We start from the raw sequence: 24,672 nt of genomic DNA on the forward strand, positions 1-24,672 counted from the left end.
GCTTTCTGTAGATATTTTTAGCTATTTGGGGCACCCTGCCTTTCCAAAGAAATTTGATTATTGGTTTTTGTATTTCTGCAATGTTGTTGGGATTTTGATTGGTATTGCACTGAATCTATAAACCAATTTGGGTAGAATTGACATTTTAACTATATTTAGTCTTCCAATCCATAAACACATGTCCTTCCATTTATTTAGGTCTTCCTTCATTTCTTTTAACAAATTTTTTATCTGTGTATAGGTCTTATATGTCCTTGGTTAAATTTATTCCTAAATATTTGATTCTTTTCATTGCTCTTGTAAATGGAATTTTTTTCTTGATTTCCCCTTCAGATTTTCTCATTACTAGTGTATAGAAAGACTACTGATTTTTGCATGTTGAGCTTGTATCCTGCCACTTTGCTCTACTCATTTATTAGCTCTAGTAGCTTTGCTGAAGATTTTTTGGGATTTTCTACACATAGGATCATGTGATATATATAGGATTGTGTCATCTGCAAACAGTGAAAGCTTTACCTCTTCTTTTCCAATTTGGATGCCTTTTTATTTTTTATTGCTTAACTGCTGTAGCTAGAACTTTCAGCACAATGTTGTATAGCAATGGTGACAGTGGACACCCCTGTCTTGTTCCTGATCTTAGAATGCTTTCAGTCTTTTCACATTGAGTATGATGTCAGCTGTGGGTTTTTCATATATTCCCTTTATCATGTTGAGGAAGGTCCCTTCTATTCCTATCCTTTGAAGTGTTTTCATCAAGAAAGCATGCTGAATTTTGTCACATGCCTTTTCTGCATCAATCAAGATGATCATGTGGTTTTTCTACTTTGATTTATAGATGTGGTATATTGCATATATTTATTTTATTGCATTGAACAAGTGTTGCATACCTGTAATAAAACCCACTTAGTTATGGTGTATAATTCTTTCGATGTGCTGCTGGATTTGATTTGCAAGTATTTTGTTGAGGATTTTTGCGTCTATAATCATTAAAGTGATTGGTCTGTAATTTTCTTTTCTTGTAGTACCTTTGCCTGACTTTGTTGTTCGAGTAAGGTTGCCTTCAGAGGATGAGTTATGTACCATTCCCACTTCTTCAACTCTTTTGAAGAGTTTGAGCATGATTGGTACTGATTCTTATATACTTGGTAGAATTCATATGTGAAGCCATCTGGTCCTGGGCTTTTCTTTCTTGGGAGGTTTTTGATGACTGATTAAATCTCTTTATTTGTGATTGGTTTGTTGAGGTCTTCTATTTATTCCTGAGTCAATGTTGGTATTTAATGTTTTTCATAGACATTGTCCATTTTGTACAAGTTGTCTAGTTTGTTAGCATATAGTTGTTCATAGTATCCTTTTGTGGTAGCCCCCTTATGGTAAGGGTGGAGTCTTGGGCAAGCAGTGGCCCATGTGACCAGAGCACAGACATTGAAGTTCATTGAGCCTAATCACTGTTGGTAATCAACTTTCATGAGACTCAGCTGAGGCTTCTTTGTACCCAAATCTAACAAAGCTCTCCTGAGCTATATAAGGCACTCCTCTGTCTCTTGTATGTACAGATCATTGACTTCCATTTCCCAAGTGGCCACCATTGGGAAAAATCCTCCTGTAAGTCTCTAATTAAAACTCATGGGTAACTTTTTGCCCAGCCTATTCTCTGGTTTTTGGGCTGAGTTAGGCTGGAGCATTTGGTGAGCCAGCCAGGAGACCAAAGAACAGCCAGTCACAGAAGGTATGAATACTGGGAAGGGAAGATTTCCCAGGGAAATCCCAGGATGGCCTACAGCATCTATGCAGATAGGGGTGGCTAGGCTCCTGTATGAATGAGGACCACTGAGGAAATATGGAGATGCTTATAACTCCCTGACTGGACTAATAGCCCTCCAGCAACAGGCCACAGGAATTTTGGGATTTCATAATAAAAAGGAAAGCAACCAGGCCACCGCAGCTGTAGCCTGGCCACTTTTGGAGGCTCTGTGATCAGCTGCAGAAGAGGCCTTGATGGCCAAAGTGGCAGTTCACTACCTGAAAGAGGAAAATTAGGTAGAGAGGAATATGCAGGTAGCCCAAGCAGAGTTGAAGGATGCTTTAAATGAGAGGCTATGCTGAGTAGATGAAAATTTGGAAATATTAGCATGTCTTTATGATAAGGTAAGGGGAAAGAAGTTACTTCAGGGTCAAGTAAGACATATTCTAACTTCCCCTGATTGGGATCTCCAAATTTGGTATCCAGTGGATTTTTCTTCAAGTGATGAGGATTCCCAGTCTGACTTAGAGTATGAAGGGTGTAATTTGTTCACCCTCTGGTCCAACATAACATTAAGTGAGAGCATATCCCAGCCCAACCAGGCCCTCAGGAAGATGGGGATGATGCCACTGATGTGGTCGCAGCCCCAGCTTCACCCACTGAGCAAAGAATACATGTTACAATGTGAGATTTTACTGCTTCCAAATTACAAGAAATTGGGACTCAGTATATGCAAAACCTAAAGAACTTCTATGATTGTGGGATACTGGTGCAGATGGCATACCACTCTTACAGCATGAGATGAGTAAATCATCCTCTCTCACCACCCATCCTTCTCTGCATCAGCACATATGTTAGCACCTAAAATGGAAAGAAATTCATTACTTAATTGGCTTATGTTCCAGTGTAAGAAGGTGTGGCCCCAAGAGGAGGATTTGCTCCATCAATCCCCCTATTTGAATACCATTGATGAACTACAAATGTGCTGAGGGGGCTAGGGATGAAGCATGCAGTTTATACACTGGCTCTATTGGCCAGATAGTGTAACTTACACCACAAGAATTAATGAGATAATTCTACATATTGCTCCCAATCAGTAGTATGGGACTTTGGTGCCCATTTTCAATGCACTTATAAGGCAGCCCATCTCAAGGCTTCCCAGATGATTGCACACCTGGGAGAGACAGACCACCTAATATGAAGGAGAGCTAGAGCCAGGACTATGGGTCCCATCTCAAGGGGACATGATGATCTGAACTGGGTGTGGCATAGACAAATGTGGAGAGATCTAATATCTGCTGGAGCTAAAACTGAGAATATTGGTGGGCAGCCAAATGCAATCATCAGTTAAACTGTGGAGCAAGCTGCCCAAGGAACCAAGGCTTATTAAGCTTGAAACCAGGTCACTAGAGGAGGATATGGATTCTGACTAAAAGACACAGCTGATACCACATAAAGAGCCATCTGCACACCCCCCTAATGGAGTAGGTCTGGGAGGCCTCCTTCCATCCAGCAAAGGGGGAGGATCAAGATCCCCAGGTAGACAATATATGGGGACACCGGGAATCAGAGGCTACATACAGAACTACCTACAGGACGTGAGTGCTCAATTAGGCCTATTTCATTTTGTTTTGGATCTTGTTGATGCCTTTTTTAGCATTTATTTAGATCTCTCCAGCCAGTCTGCATTCACTTTCATGTGGGAAAGACTACAGTGGACATTTACTGTAATAACACAAGGATATTTTCATAGTTCCACTGTTTGCCATGGTTTGGTAGCTCAAGATTTAAAAATGTAGAAACCTCCAGCAGAGGTCACTCTCTTCACTATTTTCTCTGCTGTTGTTGATAAAGTGCAAAAGTACCCCACTCCACATACTCCTAAACACCTCATGGCTTTCCTTGGTTTGTTGGGTTATTGGAGATGATTTATACTCCATTTAGCACACATTCTAAAACCTCTGTATGTCCTAGTTAGAAAAGGATAAAAACATGGGAATGGGATGTTCCACAGCAGGTTGCTTTTGAGAAAGCAAACCAAGCTATCACACAGGCTCAGGATTTAAAAGGGGGTGGAACCAGATGTGCCTTCTGAATTGGATGTGGCCAATACCAACACTGGCTTTGGGTGGGGCTTGTGGCAAAAGCAATAGGCAAAATGAGTTCCCCTTGGCTTTTGATCTCAGCTTTGAAAAGGGGCCAAGCTAAGGACTAACCCCAACATGCCCTGTGTCATTGTGCACTGCTATCCTCATACATGGGTGGATAAAGGACACAGCAAATAAACAGCATTCAAAGAGTGCTCAGCTGAGCACTCTGATGAAATGGAAAGCTTATCTGCTACAGTGTAGCATTTTCAACAACAGCCCTTAAGCACAGAGATGAATGATATCTTAGGGCCTGTTTCTTATGTGGAAGAACAACAATTGCCCCTCCCTGCTGATCCTCCTGAGGTGGCTGTTTCTGTGCCCACTTTGATGGATGTGGCAGTATACTTGGGTCTGTCTGGTATACTGATGGATCAGCACACAGGTAGCCCACCACCTGGATGGTAGTAGCCATGCAACCTAGTATGGACACTATATGGAGGGAAACTGGGACTATGAAAAGCTGCCAATGGGCTGAATTAAGGACTGTATGGATGGTCATTGTTCATGAACTTAGAGACATTAACTATTTGTACTGACAATTGGGCAGTGATAGAGAGCACCCTTTTCTGGACAACTAACCCAAGCCTGGGTTACTGAACATGAAGTCTTATGGACATTTCATTTGCCTTAAAACCCCACAGCAGTGGGCTTAATTGAAAGAATGAGTGGGCTTTTAAAAGAGCACTATAAAGATAACAATCAATCTCTGCAGTAGTGGGCATGCCAATTGTATCTGGTCCTCACCAACCTCAATTCACAGTGCGAGCTTCTGCTCCTACTCCTGTTGAATTAGTAATGGCTGGACCTATGCAAGCCCTTCAAATACAGGTAAAGGGACTAGTGATGCTACAACCATTATAAAGTAATGAAAATAACTTGCTCCTGCCTGTGCCACAAATCCTAGCAATTCAGGAATACAAGGTCAATTGGCCCTGGTCCTGGCCAATGCAGCCACATTAGTTGGGTATCCTAAGCCCATGAGGTATTATTAGTGTTAAAAATTTGTGTATTAAACCACAGTTTATACAAAAAAATGCCATAGGTTATTTATATCATTAATCCAGGAACCCCAATACTCCAGGAAACTATATGTATGACTTTATGGACTCACTATGCCTAGGTTAACAAGGGATGTAACCCCAGAAAACTCCTTGCAAACTCAGGGAGAAAAAACATGGTAATGGAGAATAAATGACCCTCAGACTTTAAAATCTAATGGAGTTTGCCCTGCAGGTTTCCAGAATTGTTTGGGTCTGGTGACCCCAGTTTTCCTTCCAATTTCTCCCTATGGCAATCAGAACATTTATCCTCTGACTGTCCCTCCTTTGTATATTGGAAGCAGATAACTTGTTCTAAGTTTCACATGTCTATAGCCAGAGGGGAATTTTGCCTTAGGACAAACCATGCCTTTAACTGATTTTTATAAGACTTTGTCACAATAAATCTCAAAGCTGAACTGCCATTGTCAGGTGCCACCAGCTTGCCTTGGACTGTGACCCCTGTATATTGGACTCTGTGAAGACCTTGCTGACAGAAATCAACACATCAGAAAATCTAGAAAAGAAAGACTGAAATCACAGGTCTTTTCAATTATCAGTAGAATGATTTAATTCACTTTCTTGGCCATGGTGGCATCACTTTTTGAAGTTGTTATCTCTGTGTGGGGGGGCTCCTAATATTCTGTTATATCTTATATTATTATTGTGGATTATAGATACATTTGTGCTGTGGCCAATGCAAACTGCAGTGTGGGGATGGACTGTGGCAATCCAGGGTTCGGAACCCACCTCCTTTATTGAAAAAAGTGGAGCCTTGAGCATACAGTGGCCTGAATGACCAGAGCACAGACATTGAAGGTCATTGAGCCTAAGCACTGTTGGTAATCAACTTTCATGAGACTAAGTTGAGGTTTCTTTGCAATGAAATCTCATAAGGCTCTGCTGAAATCAACATTCACACAACTCAGCTGAGGCTTCTTTGTAACCAAATCTAGTGAGACTCTGCTGAGCTATATGTGTGGATCATTGACTCCCATTTCCCAACTGGCTGCAATTGGGAAAAATCCTGTAAGTAAGCCCCTAATTACAACTCATGGGTAACTTTTTACCTTGCATGTTCTTTGGTCTTGGGGTTGAGTTGGGCAGGAGCACCTCTCTTTATATCTTATATTTCTGCATGGTCAGTAGTTATGACCCCACTCCCATTTCTGATTTTATTTATTTGCATCCTTTCTCCCTAACAAAGTGTCCATCGATATTGTTGATGATCTTAAAGAACCAAATTCCGGTTTTATTGATTCTATTATTTTCATGTTCTCAATTTCATTTATTTCTGCTCTAATCTGTGTTATTTCTTTCCTTCTGTTTGCTTTGGGTTTAGTTTGCTGTTCTTTCTCTAGTTCCTCCAGGTAATCAGTTAATTCCTCAATTTTTCCTCCTTCTTTGTTTTTGGTACAGGTGTTTAGAGCAATAAATTTCCCTCTCAGCACTGCTTTTGCTGCATCCCATAAGTTTTGATATGTTGTGTTCTCATTTTCATTTGCCTTGAGATACTTACTGATTTCTCTTGTAATTTTTCCCTTGCCCCACTGGTTGTTTGTATTGTTTAATTTCCACATATTTGTGAATTTTGCAGCCCTCTGCCTGTTATTAATTTCCAGTTTCTTTCTATTATGATCTGAGAGAGTATTTTGCATAATTTCAAAATTCTTCAATTTATTGAGACCTGCTTGTGACCCAACATGTGGTCTATCCTGGAGAATGATCCATGAGCACTTGAGAGAAATGTATATCCTGCTGTTGTTGGGTGTAACATTCTGTAAATGTCTGTTAAGTTTAGTTCATTTATCATATTATTCATAATCTCTATTTCCTTATTGATCCTCTGTCTAGATGTTCTAACCATTGTTGACAGTGGTGTATTGAAGTCACCAACTATTACCATAGAAGTGTCTACTTCCCCCTTCAGTGTTGTCATTGCTTGCCTCATGTATTTTGGGGGCACTCTGGCTCAATGCATAAATATTTATGACTGTTATCTCTTCTTGAGGAATTGTCCCTTTTATGAATATGTAGTGTCCTTCTTTGTCTCTTTTAATTGTTTTACATTTGAAGTCTAATTTGTGTAATATTAGTATGGGAAACCTGCTCTTTTCTGGTTGTTGTTTGCATGAAACACCTTTTTCCAATTTTTCACTTTCAAACTGTTTTTGTCCTTGGGTCTTAAGTGAGTCTCTTGAAGACAACATATAGATGGAGCCTGTTTTTTATCCATCCTGCCAATCTATGTCTTTTGATTGGGGAGTTTAATCCATTAACATTTAATGTTATTACTGTAAAGGAAATACTTTCTCCAATCAGTACGTCTTGGATTTTATGTGTCATATATATTTTTCTCTTTTTCACCCTAATAATTAAGCTTACTGATAATATTCCTTTCTACACTCTTCTCTAAACCTCTCTCTCCTGTCTTTTCCTCTCTGTCTGCAGTGCTTCCTTTAGTATTTCTTGTAGAGCAGGTCTCTTGTTCACAAACTCCCTCAGGGTCTGTTTATCTGTAAATATTTTAAAGTCTTCCTCATTTTTGAAAGACATTTTTGCCAGATATAGAATTCTTGGTTGGCAGTTTTTCTCTTTCAATATCTTAAATATATCATACCACTGTCTTCTCACCTTCATGGTTTCTGCACTTATTCTTTTTGAGCTTCCCTTGTATGTGGTGGAAAGTTTATCTCTTGCCACTTTCGGAATTCTTTTTATCTTTGACATTTGACATTCTAATTAATAAGTGTCTTGGCATAGGTCTACTGGGATCTATTCCATTACGGGTAGGCTGCACTTCTTGGACCTGTAATTTTATGCTTTTCATAAGAGTTGGGAAATTTTCATTGATTTTCTTCCATGGTAGGATTTCAGGTGTCCTGTTTTCAAGTTCACTGATCCTTTGTTCTGCCTCTTCCAATCTTCCATTGTGTTTTTCATCTCTTCTATTGTGCTTTTCATTCCCATTAGTTCTGTTCTTTGTTTCATCAAGCTTTCAATTTCTTCTGTATGGACACACTGTGTCTTCTTTATAGCCTTCATCTCTGTCACCACATTTTCCTTCAACTCATTGATTTGATTTAGAAGATTTGTTTGAACATCTTAATTAGTTGTTTCAGCTCCTGTACATCAGTTGAGATGATAGTTTATTCCTTTTGCTAGGTCATACCTTTGTTCTTCTTGGTGTAAGTCATGATTTTTTGCTGGTGTCTAGGCATCTGATTTTGTTGCTTAGTTTATTCTGGAAGTCATTTTCTCTCTTTTGATTAGGATTTTCTTGTTGGTTGGATTTGTTCTCTATCTGTTCTTTGTCTCTGTCTCAAGCAAGTTAAATGAGCTCTGTCCCCCAGTCTCCCCCAAACACCAGATTCACACAGCAGCCTGCTTCATGGATGGGGGGATTAGGCTCTGGGCACCAGAGCAAAATTTCTGTGTGTGGTGAAAAAATCTGCTGGCTCCCAGTAGTGCTCTGTTTTTCACTGGCAAGGAAAACCTGGATTTGTTTTAGGGCACTGCTTTAATAGTTGGATTGTCTGTATTTCCAAGCCCAAACAGGGGTGGTTTCCCATGCATGGAATCTAGAACAGCTCCAGCCGGGCTGAAATAGTCTATCAAGAGCCCCTCAATTCCCTTGCACTTCCCAGTCTGCTCAAAAGATGGTGCTATTTGGTAACTTAATCATCCTCAGAAGCATTTTGCCTTGGCATCCAGGCTTCCTTTTACTGGGCAGGCTGAAACCCTCACTTTGCCAGCCCAAATCTGGCTCAATGTGGTGCTGTGTCCCTCACTTTATTTGTGGAAGAGGACTCCCCCAGGTGTACCAGTTTTCAGCTATCCCCCAGTCAAGGAAACAGCTGCCTGCTGCTGTTTCTCTCAGGGGTAGGGAAGGACTTTTGAACTCAGGGTTGGAAAAACAGTCTCTCTCCACATTTTCTCAGACTCTTTGTCCCTCACTGATCTGGGCCTTGAAATGTCCACCCCTTCCCTGGGTCTATCTCAATGCCATGAGAGAATTTGTATTCTGTGTCCCCAGTGTGAGTGATCCCAGCTGCTTTGAGAGACTGAATGAAGGTGAGGGGAGAGGTCTGGCTGGTCTTGGATGGGATTTCCTAGCTGATAATCCTCTGTCTTCAATTTGGCATTTGTAGGGACCATCTCAAGTCTATATCTTCCTCCAAATTACTGAACAATTCAGAACAGTCCTTTTTATTTCCTTGATTTTCTGGGGAGAGATTTTGGCATAGGTCTATTGGGCTCTTTGTGTTGCTATGTTGATGACATCACTCTCTTTTTTTTTAAAATATAGGTGTTTAGGGCAATACCTTTCCCTTTTAGCATTGCCTTTGCTGCATCCCATTAGTTTTGATATGTTGTATTCTCATTTTCATTTGCCTTTAGGTATTTACTGATATCTCTTGTGATTTCTTCCTTGACCCACTGGTTGTTTGAGTGTTGTTTAATGTCCATATATTTGTGAATTTTCCAGCCCTCTGCCTGTTATTAATTTCCAATTTCATACTATTATGATCTGAGAAAGTGTCCTGTATAATTCCAAACTTTTTAAATTTATTCAGACCTGCTTTGTGACCCAATGTGTTGTCTATATTGGAGAATTATCCCTGAACACTTGAGAAAAATATATATCCTGCTGTTGTAGGGTTCAATGTTCTGTAAAGGCCTGTTAAGTGTAGTTTATCTATCATATTATTCAAAATCTCTGCTTCCCTATTTATTCTCTCTCTAGATGTTCTATCCATTAATAAGAGTGATGTGTTGAAATCTCTTTTCTGGTTGTTCTGTGCATGAAATATCTTCTTCCAACCTTTCACTTTCAACCTAATTTTGTCCTTGGGTCTAAAGTGAGTCTCTTGTACACATCATATAGATGGATCCTGTTTATTTTTAATCCATTCTTCCAGTCTATGTCTTTTGATTGGGGAGTTTAATCCATTAACATTCAATGTTATTACTGTAAAGGCAGTACTTTCTTCAAAAAACATTTGTCTTTTGGATTTTATATGCTATATCTTATTTTTCTCTCTTTATGCCCTTTTAGTTAAAGTTACTAATAATCTTCATTTATACACTCTTCTCCAAACCTCTCCTCCTGTTTTCTCCTATCTGCCTGTAGTGCTCCCTTTAGTTTTTCTTGTAGGGCATGTCTCTTTTTTGTGAACTATCTTAGTGTCTGTTTATCTGTAAATACTTTAAACTTTCCCTGATTTTTGAAGGACAGTTTTGCCAGATATAGAATTCTTGGTTGGCAGTTTTTCTCTTTCAGTATCTTATATGTATCATACAACATATGCCTCCTTGGTTTCTGCTGAGATTCTGCACTTAGACTTATCAAGATTTCCTTCTATGTGATTAATCACTTTTCTCTTGCTGATTTCAAAATTCTCTTTGCCTTTGACATTTGAAACTCTAATTAGTAAGTGTCTTGGGGTAGGTCTATTTGGATCTATTCTGTTAGGGGTATGCTCTGCTTCTTGGACCTACAATTTTATGACTTTCATGAGTTGGGAAAATTTCAGTGATTATTTCCTTCATTAATCTTTCTGCCCCCTTTTCCTTTCTTTTATCCTATGATACCCATAACATGTATATTCATACACTTCATGTTGTCTTTCAGGTCCCTGAGACCCTGCTCATATTTTTCCATTCTTTTCCCTATCTGTTCTTTTGTGTGTAGAATTTCATATGTCCTGTCTTCTAGTTCACTAATCCTTTTTCCTGTTTCTTCAAATCTGCTGTTGTATGTCTCCACTGAGTGTCTCATCTCTTCTATTGTGCCTTTCATTCTCATAAGTTCTGTCATTTTTTGTAAGCTTCTGAATTCTTCCTTTTTGTCACCCAGTATCTTTATATCCTTCACCTCTTTTGGCACATTTTCCAACTCATTGATTTCATTTAGAAAGTTTGTTTGAACATCTTTAATTAGGTGTTTCAACTCATATATCTTATCTGATGTTTTAGCTTTTTCCTTTCACTGGGCCATATCCCCAAGCTTCGTAGTAAGACTCATGCATTTTTGCTGGTATCTAGGCATCTGATTTTCTTGGTTAGTATACCAGTTTGAATGTATTATGTCCCCCAAAATGCCATTATCTTTGGTGTAATCTTGTGTGGGCAGATGTATCAGTTTTGATTAGATTGTGATTCTTTGAGTGTTTCTATGGAGGTGCACCCCACACAACTATGAGTGATGACTCTAACTGGATAGTTTCCTTGGAGGTGTGGCCCCACCCATTTAGGGTGGGTCTAAATTAAATCCCTGGAGCCATATAAATGAGCTGACAAACAAGGAACTCAGTGCAGCTGAGAGTGACATTTTGAAGAGGAGCTACAGCCAAGAGGGACACTTTGAAGAATGCACAGAAGCTGAGAGTAGCTGCAGATGAGAGACAGTTTGAAGATGGCCATTGAAAGCAGACTTTTGCTCTGGAGAAGCTAAGAGAGGACAAATGTCCCCAAGAGCAACTGAGAGTGATGTTTCTGAGGAGCTGCAGCCCAGAGAGGAACATCCTGGGAGAAAGCCATTTTGAACCCAGAACTTTGAAGCAGATGCCAGCCACATGCCTTCCCAGCTAACAGAGGTTTTCCAGACACCATTGGCCATCCTCCAGTGAAGGTACCTGATTGCTGATGTGTTACCTTGGACACTTTATGGCCTTAAGGCTGTAACTTTGTAACCAAATAAACCCCCTTTTATAAAAGCCAATCCATTTCTGGTGTTTTGCATTCTGGCAGCATTAGCAAACTAGAACAGTTAGTTTATTTTGTAAGTAATTTTCTCTCTTTTGTCCAGTGTTTTCTTTTTGGTTTACTTTGTTTTCTAACTGTTCTTTGACATTTGGTTCAACTTATTCTAGAACTCTAGCATCACTTCTGTTTAACTGATCAGCATTTCTCCACTCTGATTTTTCTGATTCTTGCCCTGCTATATGGAATTTTTTTTGAAATTTCCCTGTTTTTCTTAGTGCTGTTGTTTCACCCCCAAGTGAAAGCTCTCTCTTCCCTCTTCCTCCTCAGGGAATGTTGATCTGCTGTTTGTTTGCATTTGTATGTGTGTGTGTTGCCTCTGTATGATTTTAACACTCCTTTCTTTACCTCTATCAATTTTTACCTGGAGGTCTGGCTCTGTGTGGATGGTCCCTCCAGGTCAGATCAACCTCAGTCATGTTTACCCAGACAAGACAGGCCCAGATCTCAGAATGGGGTGTAATCAGTATCAAGGTTCTCTAGGGATGAGATCTAGGAGGATGCCAGTCTTTCCTGTGAAGCCTTAATTGCCTGCTTTTCCTGTCCTGCCCAGCAGGTGGCACTTGTCAGCATGCTGCTCCACAAAGGGATCTAAAGTGGTACTGTGCCTTTAATTCTCAGCAGACCCAGTCTCCCTGCCAGGGGCATGACTGAAGCAGAGACTGATGCTGAATGTAGGTTTAAATTGTTTCTGTTTTCCAGCTCCTGGGATCTGAATTCTCTAAATAATGGTCACCATTTGTGCTGGCTCTTGCCACCCTGTCTTTTTTTAGGGTGGTGTGGAGGAGCCCCTCTTCAGCCCCCTGTTCCTTGCAAGCTGGAACATTACAGGGTTCTACCCTGCTGAGATCTTGTTTGAGATAGGCTGCACTTTACTTTTTGTAGGTTGAAACTGTTGTGTGTTTGAGACAGGCTGGGCTCTTGGTTTCATAGGTAGAAACTGCTACTGATATCCCAGTCCATAGGGTCTAAATTCTCTTAGTGAGAGCCACCACTTGAACTGGGCCTTGTCCCCCATTTTCTTGAGGAGGATACACTGTTTAGGGAACTATCTCCTCCACCTTATTAGTTACTTTGTTTTTCATTCAGACCTACTCACACCCATGCCAGGGGCAGGGCTAAAAATGGAGAATGACAGCTGTGTTAAATGGTTGCTTAAAAAAGGAAAGAAAACAACCTGTTGTCAGAGCTGGTTTCTAGTCCCCCAAGTGTGCCAATCAAGAGCCAGAATTGTTACCCAGCTTTATGTGCCCCTTTTCTTGGGGCAGAGCCCTTTTCCAGTATTCTAAATTCAGCAAACTCCAGAAGTCTGATTTTTAATTAATTAATTAATTTTCATCAGCTCTGCCTTCTCCCTGCTGGGAGTGGGATGATACAGGGTTTGTTTCTTGTTTGCATTGTATACTTTTTTGTGCTCAGAGCCAGTATTTAGCTGTTTGAATTTGTTAATCAAATCCAAAATTGGAGTGTGGCTGAGCTCCCCTTCTCTTGCTACTGGTAGAAAGGGCTTCTGTTTCTCACTTGAGAGAGACTCTAAGTCAGTCTGCTGTTCCAGAGGCAAGGAGAACCAGCATCCACAGTGTGGAAGATTTACTTACAGTTCTGTGTTGTGATTTGTCTGTCTTGGCCCTTGAAATCATTCCTTGTAGGTGTACAATGTGTGTTTGGCCTTGGAAGTCCTCCAAACAGTTGTTCCACACAGTTCCTGGCTATTTACTAGCTACCCTAGAGGAGAAACTAAATCACACACCTCCCTATATCACCATCTCAACCCTACTGCTATATCTTTTGATTAGGGAGTTTAATCCATTAACACTCAATGTTATTACTGTAAAAGCCAACCTTATTTCAACCACTTTATCCTTTGGCTTTTATTTGTCAGATCTATTATTTTCTGTCTTTATTCTTTCAGATACCCTTACTGATAATCATCTCATCTACACTGTCCTCCAAGCCTCTCTCTTGTCTTTTTTTTTTCAGCTGACAGATCTCCCCTTAGTATTTTTTGCAGGGCAGGTCTCTTGTTAACAAACTCAGCTTTTATTATCTGTGAATATTTTAAGTTCTTTCTCAATTTTGAAGGACAGCTTTACTGAATAAAGAATTCTTAGCTAGCAATTTTTCTCTTTCAGAATCTTAAATGCATCTTACCCCTGCTTTCTTGTCTCCATGATGTCTTGCAAGAAGTCATAACTGAGCCTTATGTGGCTTCCTTTTTTCCTTATGTGGTGAATCATCTTTCTATTGCTGCTTTCAGAATTCTCTCATTTTTTTTGGCATTTGACAGTATAATTAGTATATGTCTTGGGATGGGTCTATTCAGATTTATACTATTTGGAGTATGTTGGTCTTCTCAGGTTTGCATATTTATGTCTTTTACAAGAATTGAGAGATTTTCAGCCTATATGTCCTCAAATATTCTTTTTCTGCCCCTTTTCCCTTCTCTTCTCCTTCTGGGACACCTATAATGCATATACCTGTGTACTTTATGTTGTCAATCATTTCCCTGAGACCCAGCTCAAATTTTTCCATTTTTTTTGCGTGCTTGAGTTTGGTTGCTCTGTCTTCTAGTTTGCACATCCTTTCTTCTGCCTCTTCAAATTTGTTGTTGTGTGTCTCTTGTATATTTTAAATTTCATCTCCTGTGTCTTTCATTTCCATAAGATCTGCTGTTTTTCTATGTAACCTTTCAAATTCTTCTTTATGCTCTCCTAGTGACTTCTTTATGCTATTTGGTTTTGATGATATTTATTTCTACACTATTTATTGTGAAATATATATGGAGAAAAGTGATAACTTTCAAAGTACAATTTAACAAGTGGTTATAGAGCAAATTTCAAAGCATGGTATGGGTTACAGTTCTGCAATTTCAATTATTTCCTTCTGGGTGCTCTAATACATTAGAGACTGAAAAGAAATATCTACATAATGATTCATTAGTCATAATTGTTAGTTAAATCCTATCTTCTCTGTTGCATCTCCTCCCTATAAGTCAACTTAGCTTCTCCAATACAGAAATACATTTCATAAGAGCAAGCCTCAAGTTTGAGGGCTTGGCTTATTCAATTGGGAGTCCCTAATGCTTGAGCAAGTATCAGAAATTTCCCAGGTGGAGAAGTTTAAAAGTTCCATTGTTTTTCCTCTAGTCCCTCAGGGGACTTTACAAATACTTTTTTTATCTGTCCAACATACTCTGGAATGTATAAGTGTATTATATTAAGCTATACAAAATTACAAGATCTCATTCCCTATTCTAGTCTCCATGTTTTTAAGTTGTTTAAATAAACTGGATACAAAGGTGAAGTTAGATTTTGTGCTACAGAAACTTTATATTTTGGACATAGTAAACATCTCTTCCTTTGGTGAAGGATGACAATATCATCCTTCACCTTGTATTCTGATTTATCTTTGTCCCAATGAGTTCGGCTTCATTCACATCTCTAATTAAAGTCTGATCTCTTTATCAGCTTCTTTAACAATTGCTGTATGTAATAATGCTGACTTCCCAAGCTACAGAACTCCGACACTAAGTCTTAGGTGTCACACATATATGCAAAGTTCCAGAGAAATAACAGATTATACACATAAGGCACAGCATCTCAAAATTTAAAAATAACACTTAAAACTCAGGAATAAAAGTGACTGCTGTAAGAGCTTACAATCTAGCCACTAATTTTCTTGTGTTTTCTAAATGAAACCATACAATATTTGTCCTATTGTTTCTGTCTTATTTTGCACAACATATTGTCCTTACAGTTCATTCACCCCATTGCATGTCTCACACACTCATTCCTTCCTGTAGCTGCACAATATTCCTCCTATGTATACACCACAGTTCTCCCTTCTGCTCCTCAGTTGATATACCCTAGGTCACCTCCAACTTTTAGCTAATGTGAGTAATGCTGCCATAAATATCAGCCTACAAATGTCTATTCAAGTCCTAGCTTTCAGTTCCTCTGAGTGTGTCCCTAATAACGGGTTTGCCTAATCATTTTGTGACCCCATATTTAGTCTCCATTGGATCCAATACATTAACCTCCAGTGGGGCTGCACCATTCTGATACCCTACCAACATTGAATAGTTATTCCTCTCTCTCCACATTTTCTCTAGCACTTAAATCTTTCTGTTTGTTTATATATTTATTTATTTTGAATCAGCAGATTTTGTTGAGATTAATTCAAATAGATTATATTCTATCCAAAATAAAAAATGTCTCACAGTATCCTCACTTAATCATATGGTCATCATCACTCTCAATTTTAGAAATATTCATTGCTCCAAGGGAAAAAGAACAGGTAGCACCCCCACATGAAAGTGGAACCCCATAACACCATATAACTATTATCACACCCCATTCAATTACTCCTAGTATTGCCATGGTACTAGTAAGGTATTCCTGTTAAATATACCCCACAACATGTAACAAGTAGTTTTTCCCACATACCACTCCATTATTAACTGTTCATACCAGCATCATACCCCTAAAGTAGCTCATGTGTGAACTTACTTATATTTGTAGTGCTAATCAGTGATATACATGACTTTAAACATTCCCTTTAATCATATTCACCATCAAAAGGGCACTATTACTTATATTCCCACTAATAAATTACCATCACCTCTAATCATTCCCATACATTTGAGTTCAACATCATTAACATGTCTGTACCTATTAGGTAACCTCTCCCCATTCTCTATCTTCTATCTATCTCTAGGTCCCCTATTGTTCCAGTTTTGCTAAAGCAGCCAGAATGCAACATAACAGAAATGGATTTGCTTTTATAAAGGGGACTTATTAGGTTACAAATTTACAGTACTAAGGCCATAGAAGTGTCCAAAGGCATGTGGCTGTTGACTGCTGGTGACTGCACTGCTTTCAGCTCCTGATTCCAGTGGCCTTCTCATTAAGTGTCTGTGGGTTCTCACTTAGCTTCTCCAGGGAAAACTCTGGGTTTCATCACTTAGCTTAACATCTCCAGGAGTCTGGTGTCAATGGCTGTCTACAAAATGTCTCTGGGTGTTTTCACTGTAAGCATCTCTCTTAGCTTCTCTCTTAGCTTTTCCTGGGGGCAAATGCTGGATTACATATCTTAGCTTCTCTCCAAACTGTCTCTTTCAGCTTCTCCAAACATCTGGGTCTGTGTCAGTTCTCTTAAGGACTCCAGTGAACTAATTAAGACCCACCTTGAATGGGAGGGATCACATCTCCATGGAAACAACCTAATCAAAAGGTCACACCCACAATAGGTCTCTCCCACAAGATTTCATTAAAGAAGATGTCTTTTTATGGGGTACATAAAAGATTTGAACCAGCACACCTATATTCTACATTTTAAGACTCTGAGTTTACCTTTTCTAGAGGGTTCCTATTAGTGGAATCATAGAAAAAGCTATCTTTTTGTGTCTGGCTTATTTCACTCAGCATTATGTCCTCAAATTTCATCCATGTTGTCACATGGCTCAGGACCTCATTCCTTCTTACTGCTGCATAATATTCCATTGTATGGATATGAAATATATTGTTTTCCATGCTTCTGTTGATGGACATTTGGATTATTTCCATCTTTGGGCAGTTGTGACTAATGCTGCTATGAACATTGAAGTGATTGCTGCTATCAGATCTTCTGGGTTTATACCAAGTAGTGGAATTGCCAGATCATAGGGGAGATAAATATTAAGTTTTCTGGGGAACCGCCAAACTGTCTTCCACAGTGGCTTCAACATTATACATTCCCACCAGCAGTGAACAAGTGTTCCAATTCCTCCACATCCTCTCCAACATTTGTAGTTACCTCTTTGTTTAATGGCAGCCGTTCTTATAGGCATGAGATGATATTGCATTGTGGTTTTGATTTACATTTTCTTAATAGCTAAAGAAGATGAACACTTTTTAAATTAAATTCAGTTTTATTGCGATATATTCACATACCATACAATCATCTATGGTGTACAATCATCTGTTCACAGTAACATCATATAGTTATGCATCCATCACCCCAATCTATTTTTGATGACTTTTCTTACACCAGAAGGAATCAAAATAAGAATAAGAAATAAAAGTAAAATAGAACACCCAAATCTCCCCCTATCCCATCTTACTTTTCATTCAGTCTTTGTCCCCATTCTTCTCATCCATTCATACACTGGATAAAGGGTGTGCAATCCACAGGTTTTCACAATCACACTGTCACCCCTTGTAAGCTACACTGTTATACAATTGTATCCAAGAGTCAAGTCTACTGGGTTGGAGTTTCATAATTTCAGGTATTTACTTGTAGCTATTCCAATGCATTAAAACCTAAAAAGTGCTATCTATATAGTGCATAAAGTGTCCACCAGAGTGACCTCTCACCCCCAATTTATTTTTTGAACATTTTCCTTACACAAGAAAAAATCAGAATAAGAATAAAAAATAAAAGTAGAAAACAACACCCAAATCATGCCTCCATCCCACCCTATTCTTCATTTACTTTTTGTCCCCATTTTTCTACCCAACCATCCATACACTGGATAAAGGGAGTGGAATCCACAAGGTTTTCACAATCACACTGTCATCCCTTGTAAGCTACATTGTTATACAATCATCATTAAGAGTCAAGGCTACTGGGTTGCAGTTTGATAGTTGCAGGTATTTGCTTCTAGCTATTCCAATACATTAAAACCTCAAATTTGTTATCCATATAGTGCATAAGAATGTCCACCAGAGTGACCTCTTGACTCCATTTGAAATTTCCCAGCCACTGAAGTTTTATTTTGTTTCATTTTGCATCCCCCTTTTGGTCAAGAAGATGTTCTCAATCCCACGCTGCTGGGTCCAGATTCATCCCTGGGAGTCCTATCCTGCATTGCCAGGGAGATTTACACCGCTAGGAGTCAGGTCCCACATAGGGGGGAGGGCAGTGAGTTCACCTGCAGAGTTGGCCTAGCTAGAGAGAGAGGGCCACATCTGAGCAACAAATAAGCACTCAGGGGGAGAATCTTAGGCACAATTATAAGCAAGTTTAGCCTCTGCTTTGCAGCAACAAGCTTCATAAGGGCAAGCCCCAAGACAGAGGGCTCAGCATACCAAGCGGTCAGTTATCAATGTTTGTGAGAACATTGGCAGCAATCCAGGTGAGGAAGTCCAGCACTTCTGCATTTTCCCCCAGATCCTCAGGGGGGTGCTGCATATATATTTTTATTCTCCACCCAAATTACTATGGGATGTGCTGATATTTCACTCTAACTTATACAAACCTACCATATCTCACTTCCTATTCAAAGTTCCATGTAATTTTGGTGTTTGAACAAACTGAATGTAGAAGTTATATTGTTTGAAAAATATAGATCCTACACCAAATAAACATCTCTTCCCTTGGCATCACATGGAAGTTGAAGTTTTCTCAGAGTCAGTTTCAACCTTTACCCTTTGGCCTGATTTGCCCTAGTTTTAACCAGATCTGCTTCATTCATATCTCTAATTGAAATCTGGGCTTTTTTTCAGCTTTTTTTTTAACAGTTGTTGTATGCATTAATACTGACATTCATATCTGCCAAGCTCTAGCTCTGAGGTTCAGGTGTCACCCAGATACCCAATGTTCCAGAGACCAATCAGGTTATACACAAAGGAGTCAGCATCTCAGAGTTTGGAGATAGCCATTACAATTCAGGAATAGAGTTGACTGCTGTAAGAGCTTACAATCTAGGGACCATTACAATAATTGTTTCCTGTTAGGCTGTGCTTTAAGATTCAATACTGAGTTTACACATTGTAGTTAGTCCATACTGGTGAGGCATTTTAGTGTTTGCCTTGGTTTCTGGTGTACTTCCCTCAAAATGCTGTCTACAGGATCCATTCACCTCGTTTTGGATCTCTCAGCTTCACTCCTTCTTGTAATTGCTGAATATTCCATTGTATGCATACACCATAGTTCACCATTCTGTTCCTCAGTCAGTGTACCCTTAGGCCACCTCCACCCATTGCAAACCATGAATACTGCTTCCATAAACACCTGTGTGAAAATGTCCATTCATGTCTCTGCTCCTATATCTTCCAAGTACATATCCCATAATGAGTTTGCAGGACCTTATGGCCCCCACATACTTAGCTTCTTGTGGAACCACCCCACTAACCTCCCGGAAGGCTACAGCATTTTGCCTGCTCATCAACAGTTACTAGGTACGTCCCTCTCTCCAGGTTTTCTCCATCACTTTTACCACTATTTATATTTTTTCCTACAATTTTATAGAGATATATTCACATAACATACAATTATCCACAGTGTACTGTCAGTTGTTCATGGTGTCATCATGTAGTTGTACATTTATCACCACAGTCAGCACTTGAACATATTGAGTACTATGAAAAAGCTTTTTTTTGGCAAATAATAAAAAAGACAATAAAAAGAAAAATAAAATATCATACAATACAAAATAGTACTAAGGACAGAAAATGACACCACTACCAACAATCCCATATCCCTCCCTAATATCCTCCTCTCATACACATTTTTAAAATTAACTTTATCAAAAAATTAAAAAAACAGAAAATGAGAAACCATTTCAAGCCAAACCAAAACAAAGGAATAAGAAAAAACAAATATCCTAGAATAACTACATTACTTCCAGCATGTTCCTATTCTACTCCAAGAAAATATACAGACTATATCTTAGGGAAGCAATAAGAAAACAGATAACCTAAGATAACTACATTTCTGTGATCTTGTTCCTACAATTCCCACCAGAAATTAACAAACCATAGTCATAGTCCCATTCCCAGCATGTTAAATTTACCCACAATAACTTATCTGTTCTTATTAGATTGTCATTATCCCTTCACTCATTGCTATCTATCACTAGGTCCCCTACATTCTACATTATTAACCATTTATTTTACATTTTTTAGTGTTCACATTGGTGGTAACATATAGTATTTCTCTTTTTGTGCCTCACTATTTCTCTCAGCATTAAGTCTTCAAGGTTCATCCATGTTGTCATGTTTCATGACATTGTTCCTTCTTACTGCCGTGTAATATTCCATCATGTGAATATAACACATTTTATTTATCCACTTGAAGATGAATACTTTTTATGTACTTTTTAGCCATTTGTGTTTCTTCTTCAGAAAAAATGCTTATTCATATCTTTTGCCCATTTTGTATTTGAGTTGTTTGGCCTTTTGTTGTTGAGTTGCAGGATTTCTTTATATATACTGGATATCAAACCTTTATCAGATATATGGTTTCTGAGTATTTTCCCCATTGAGTTGCCTGCCTCTTCACCTTTTAGACAAAGTCCTTTGGGACACAGAAGCTTTTGATTTTGAGGAGTTCCCATTTATCTATTTTATGTTTTGCTGAATGTGCTTTGGGTGTAAGGTCTAAGAAGCTACTTCCTATTACTAGGTCTTGAAGATGTTTCCCTATATTTTCTTCAAGGATTTTTATGGTGCTGGCTCTTATATTGAGGTCTTTGATCCACTTTGAGTTAATTTTTCTATAGGGTGAGAAGTGGGAGTCCTCTTTCATTTTTTGGATGTGGATATCCAGTTCACACAGTTCCATTTGTTGAAGAGCTTATTCTGTCCAATTTCTCTGGATTTTGGGGCCTTGTCAAAAATCAATCAACCAGGGGGTGGGGCAAGATGGTGGAGTGGTGAGGTGTGGAATTTAGTCTCTCCTCGAGGGCAACTGGTAATTACCCAGGAACTGTATGAAACAGGGTTTTTGGGTTCTCCAGTGACCAGTCACACATCATACAAAAGTTTGTAAACAGTGGAAAAGCTGAGATCACAGCAAACATTTTAAGTTCTGCCAACCAGGGGTCTGGTGCCCCTCCCTGCCCAGATCCCATGGACTGCCTTGCAGCTGGCTCACTTAAAGGAAATAAAACAATCTGCTGGGAGCAAGAAGGGCAGCTGAACTGAGCCTCAACTCCAGAACTAATTGACAAATTAATTAATTAAATTTTTGAGCTGGGGGTGCTAGAGAAGGACTGGGCTCTGGGAAGAGGGGACTCATAAAAGTGAGCACCGATTTCCTGACTCCAAAAATGTTTTTTTTTTCTTTTCCCTACATTTGAACCCTTCTCCTTTCTCACTGACTCCTAATCTTTTTACACTTCAATAGCCCCCTGGCAAGGGCTGAATCAAAGCTGTTAGAGAGTAATTATTCAGATAATAGCACAAAGCCAGTCTTTAAATACTCTATTCTGACACTGACAAAACTTCCAGGCTGGGGAAAAGCTTTAAAAAGGGAGTTCTTTTTTTTCTTATTTCTTTTTTTCTTTTCTTTCTTTTTAATTTAAAAGTAACAATGTGGTTATTTTCTATCAGGCACCCCAAGTTGAATGTCAAGGAAAGTCTTGGAGGGGGGACAGAGTACACAGAACTTCTTTGAATTTCAGATTCACTTTTGAAGAAAGTCTCCACCACAGTCTTTAATTAGCAACTCAGGATGACCAAATATTTAAGCTGGATTTTCCCCAAAGAGGAGAGGGGAGAAGGGAATAGTTCCCCTGGGAGACACCTGGATTTCCTAGGATTGGAAGAGTAGAGGGAGGCCCAGCTCAATTGTTAGCCCTCCTTCTGGGAACTCAGACTCCAGAGAAAGGAATTCAGATCCCATCTTCAGTAAGCCATGCCCCTGATGGCTCAGATTCTGCAAAGAATTAAAGGCACTGCATCTCCTTACATAGGTGGGGGAACTATGGGGTGCCAAGAACCACCTGCCAGACAGGAGGTGAAAAGATCTTAGTCTAAAGGTCTCACAGGAGGGTCTCATTCTCAGGGAAACTGCATATCTTCCTCATGAGACCTGGGCCTCCCTAGGCTGGGAAAACCTGACTGGGGTTGAACATATATGAGGAGTCCCTCTCACAAAAAGGCTACATAGAGGCAGTGCAAGAAACAGAAAAACAAGAGTGGAAAAATTCTGATCAACTAAATAGAAACTAAGAGGTCTAGAAGAAGTTAAACTGAACAGCAAAGGTTAGAAAACAGACAACCAACAAAAAATCCCTAGGTAAAAGAGTGAAAATGAGATCCAAAATAAACTAATCAAGAAAATCAGAAGCCTAGATAATTTAACATAATAAGCCATACTAGGAAACATGAAAATATGGACTAGCCAAATGTACAAAATAGTAGTTCAACCAAGATAGAGGAATTGAGGCAACTAATGACAAAACAATTAAATGAACTGAGGGAATGTGCCGGTTTGAGTGTATTGTGTCCCCCAAATGCCATTATCTTTGTGGTCTTGTGTGGGGCAGAAGTTTTTGGTGCTGGTTGGATTTGCTTGGAGTGTGCCCCACCCAGCTGTGGGAGATAATTTTGATGAGATGTTCCCATGGAGGTGTGGCCCCACCCATTCGGGGTGGGCCTTGATTGGTGGAGCTATATAAATGAGCTGACTCAAAGAGAGAAAAGAGAGTGCAGCTGGGAGTGATGTTTTGAAGAGAAGCAAGCTTGCTGGAGAGGAACGTCCTGGGAGAAAGCCGTTTTGAGGCCGGAGCTTTGGAGCAGATGCCAGCTGCCTTCCTAGCTAACAGAGGTTTTCCGGAGGCCATTGGCCATCCTCCGGTGAGGGTACCCGATTGCTGAGGTGTTACCTTGGACGTTTTGTGGCCTTAAGACTGTAATTGTGTAGTGAAATAAACCCCCGTTTTATAAAAGCCTATCCATCTCTGGTGTTTTGCATTCTGCAGCATTAGCAAACTAGAACAGGGAAGAACTAAATAAAGATGTCCAAACAAATATCCTAAATCAATTCAATGAGCTGAGGGAAGACATGGCAAAAGGGATGAAGATATAAAGAAATTGGATGACCATAAAGAAGAATTTATAAACTTGAAAAAACAAATGGCAGAACTTATGGGAATGAAGGGCACAATGGAGATGAAAAACACAGTGGAGGATACAACAGTAGATTTGAACAGTCAGAAGAAAAGATCAGTGAACTAGAAGACAAGACATTTGAATTCATACACACAAAAGAACAGATGGTGAAAAAAATGGAAAAATGTAAACAGGGTCTTAGGGAGCTGAGTGACAACATGAAGCACATAAATATACATTTTATGGGTATCCCAGAAGGAGAACAGAGGGGAAAGGGGTCAGAAAGAATAATAGAAGAAATATTCACTGAAAATTTCCAAACTCTTAAGAAGGAGAGAAAATTACAGATTCAGGAAGTACAGCATACTCCAAAAAGAATAGATCCCAATAGACCTACTCCAAGACACTTACTGATCAGATTGTCTAATGCCAAAGGCTAACAGATAATTCTGAAAGCAGCAAAAGAAAAGAAATCCATCACATACAAGGGAGAGTCAATAAGACTATGCACAGATTTCTATGTAGAAGCCATGGAGGTGAGAAGACAGTGGTATGACATATTTAAGATACTGAAAGAGAAAAACTGCCAACAAAGAATTTTATGTCTGGCAAAAGTGTCCTTCAAAAATGAGGAGGAGTTTAAAATATTTTCAGACAAAAAGCCACTGAGAGAGTTTGTGAATAAGAGACCAGTACAACAAGAAATACTGAAGGGAGTGCTACAGGCTGATAGGAAAAAACAGGAGAGAGAACTTTGGAGAAGAGGGTAGAAATGGAGATTATCAAGAAAGGTAAAAGAAGAGAGAGGAAAAAATAAGATATGACATATAAAATCCAAAAGACAAAATGATAGAAGAAAGTACTGCCCTTACAGTAATAACACTAAATGTTAATGGATTAACTCTCCAATAAAAAGACACAGACTGGCAGAATGGATTAAAAAACAAGACCCAGCTGTATGCTGTCAACTAGAAGCCCACCTAAGACACAAGGAAAAAAATAGGCTGAAAGTGAAAGGTTGGAAAAAGATATTTCATGCAAACAACAACCATAAAAAAAGCTGGAGTATATACATTAATATCAGACAAATTAGACTTCACAAGGAAAATAAAAGAGATGAAGAAGGACACTATATATTAATAAGCGGGTCAATTCATCAA

Source organism: Choloepus didactylus, chromosome X (assembly GCF_015220235.1).
Source record: "Choloepus didactylus isolate mChoDid1 chromosome X, mChoDid1.pri, whole genome shotgun sequence".
Lineage (NCBI taxonomy): Eukaryota > Metazoa > Chordata > Mammalia > Pilosa > Megalonychidae > Choloepus > Choloepus didactylus.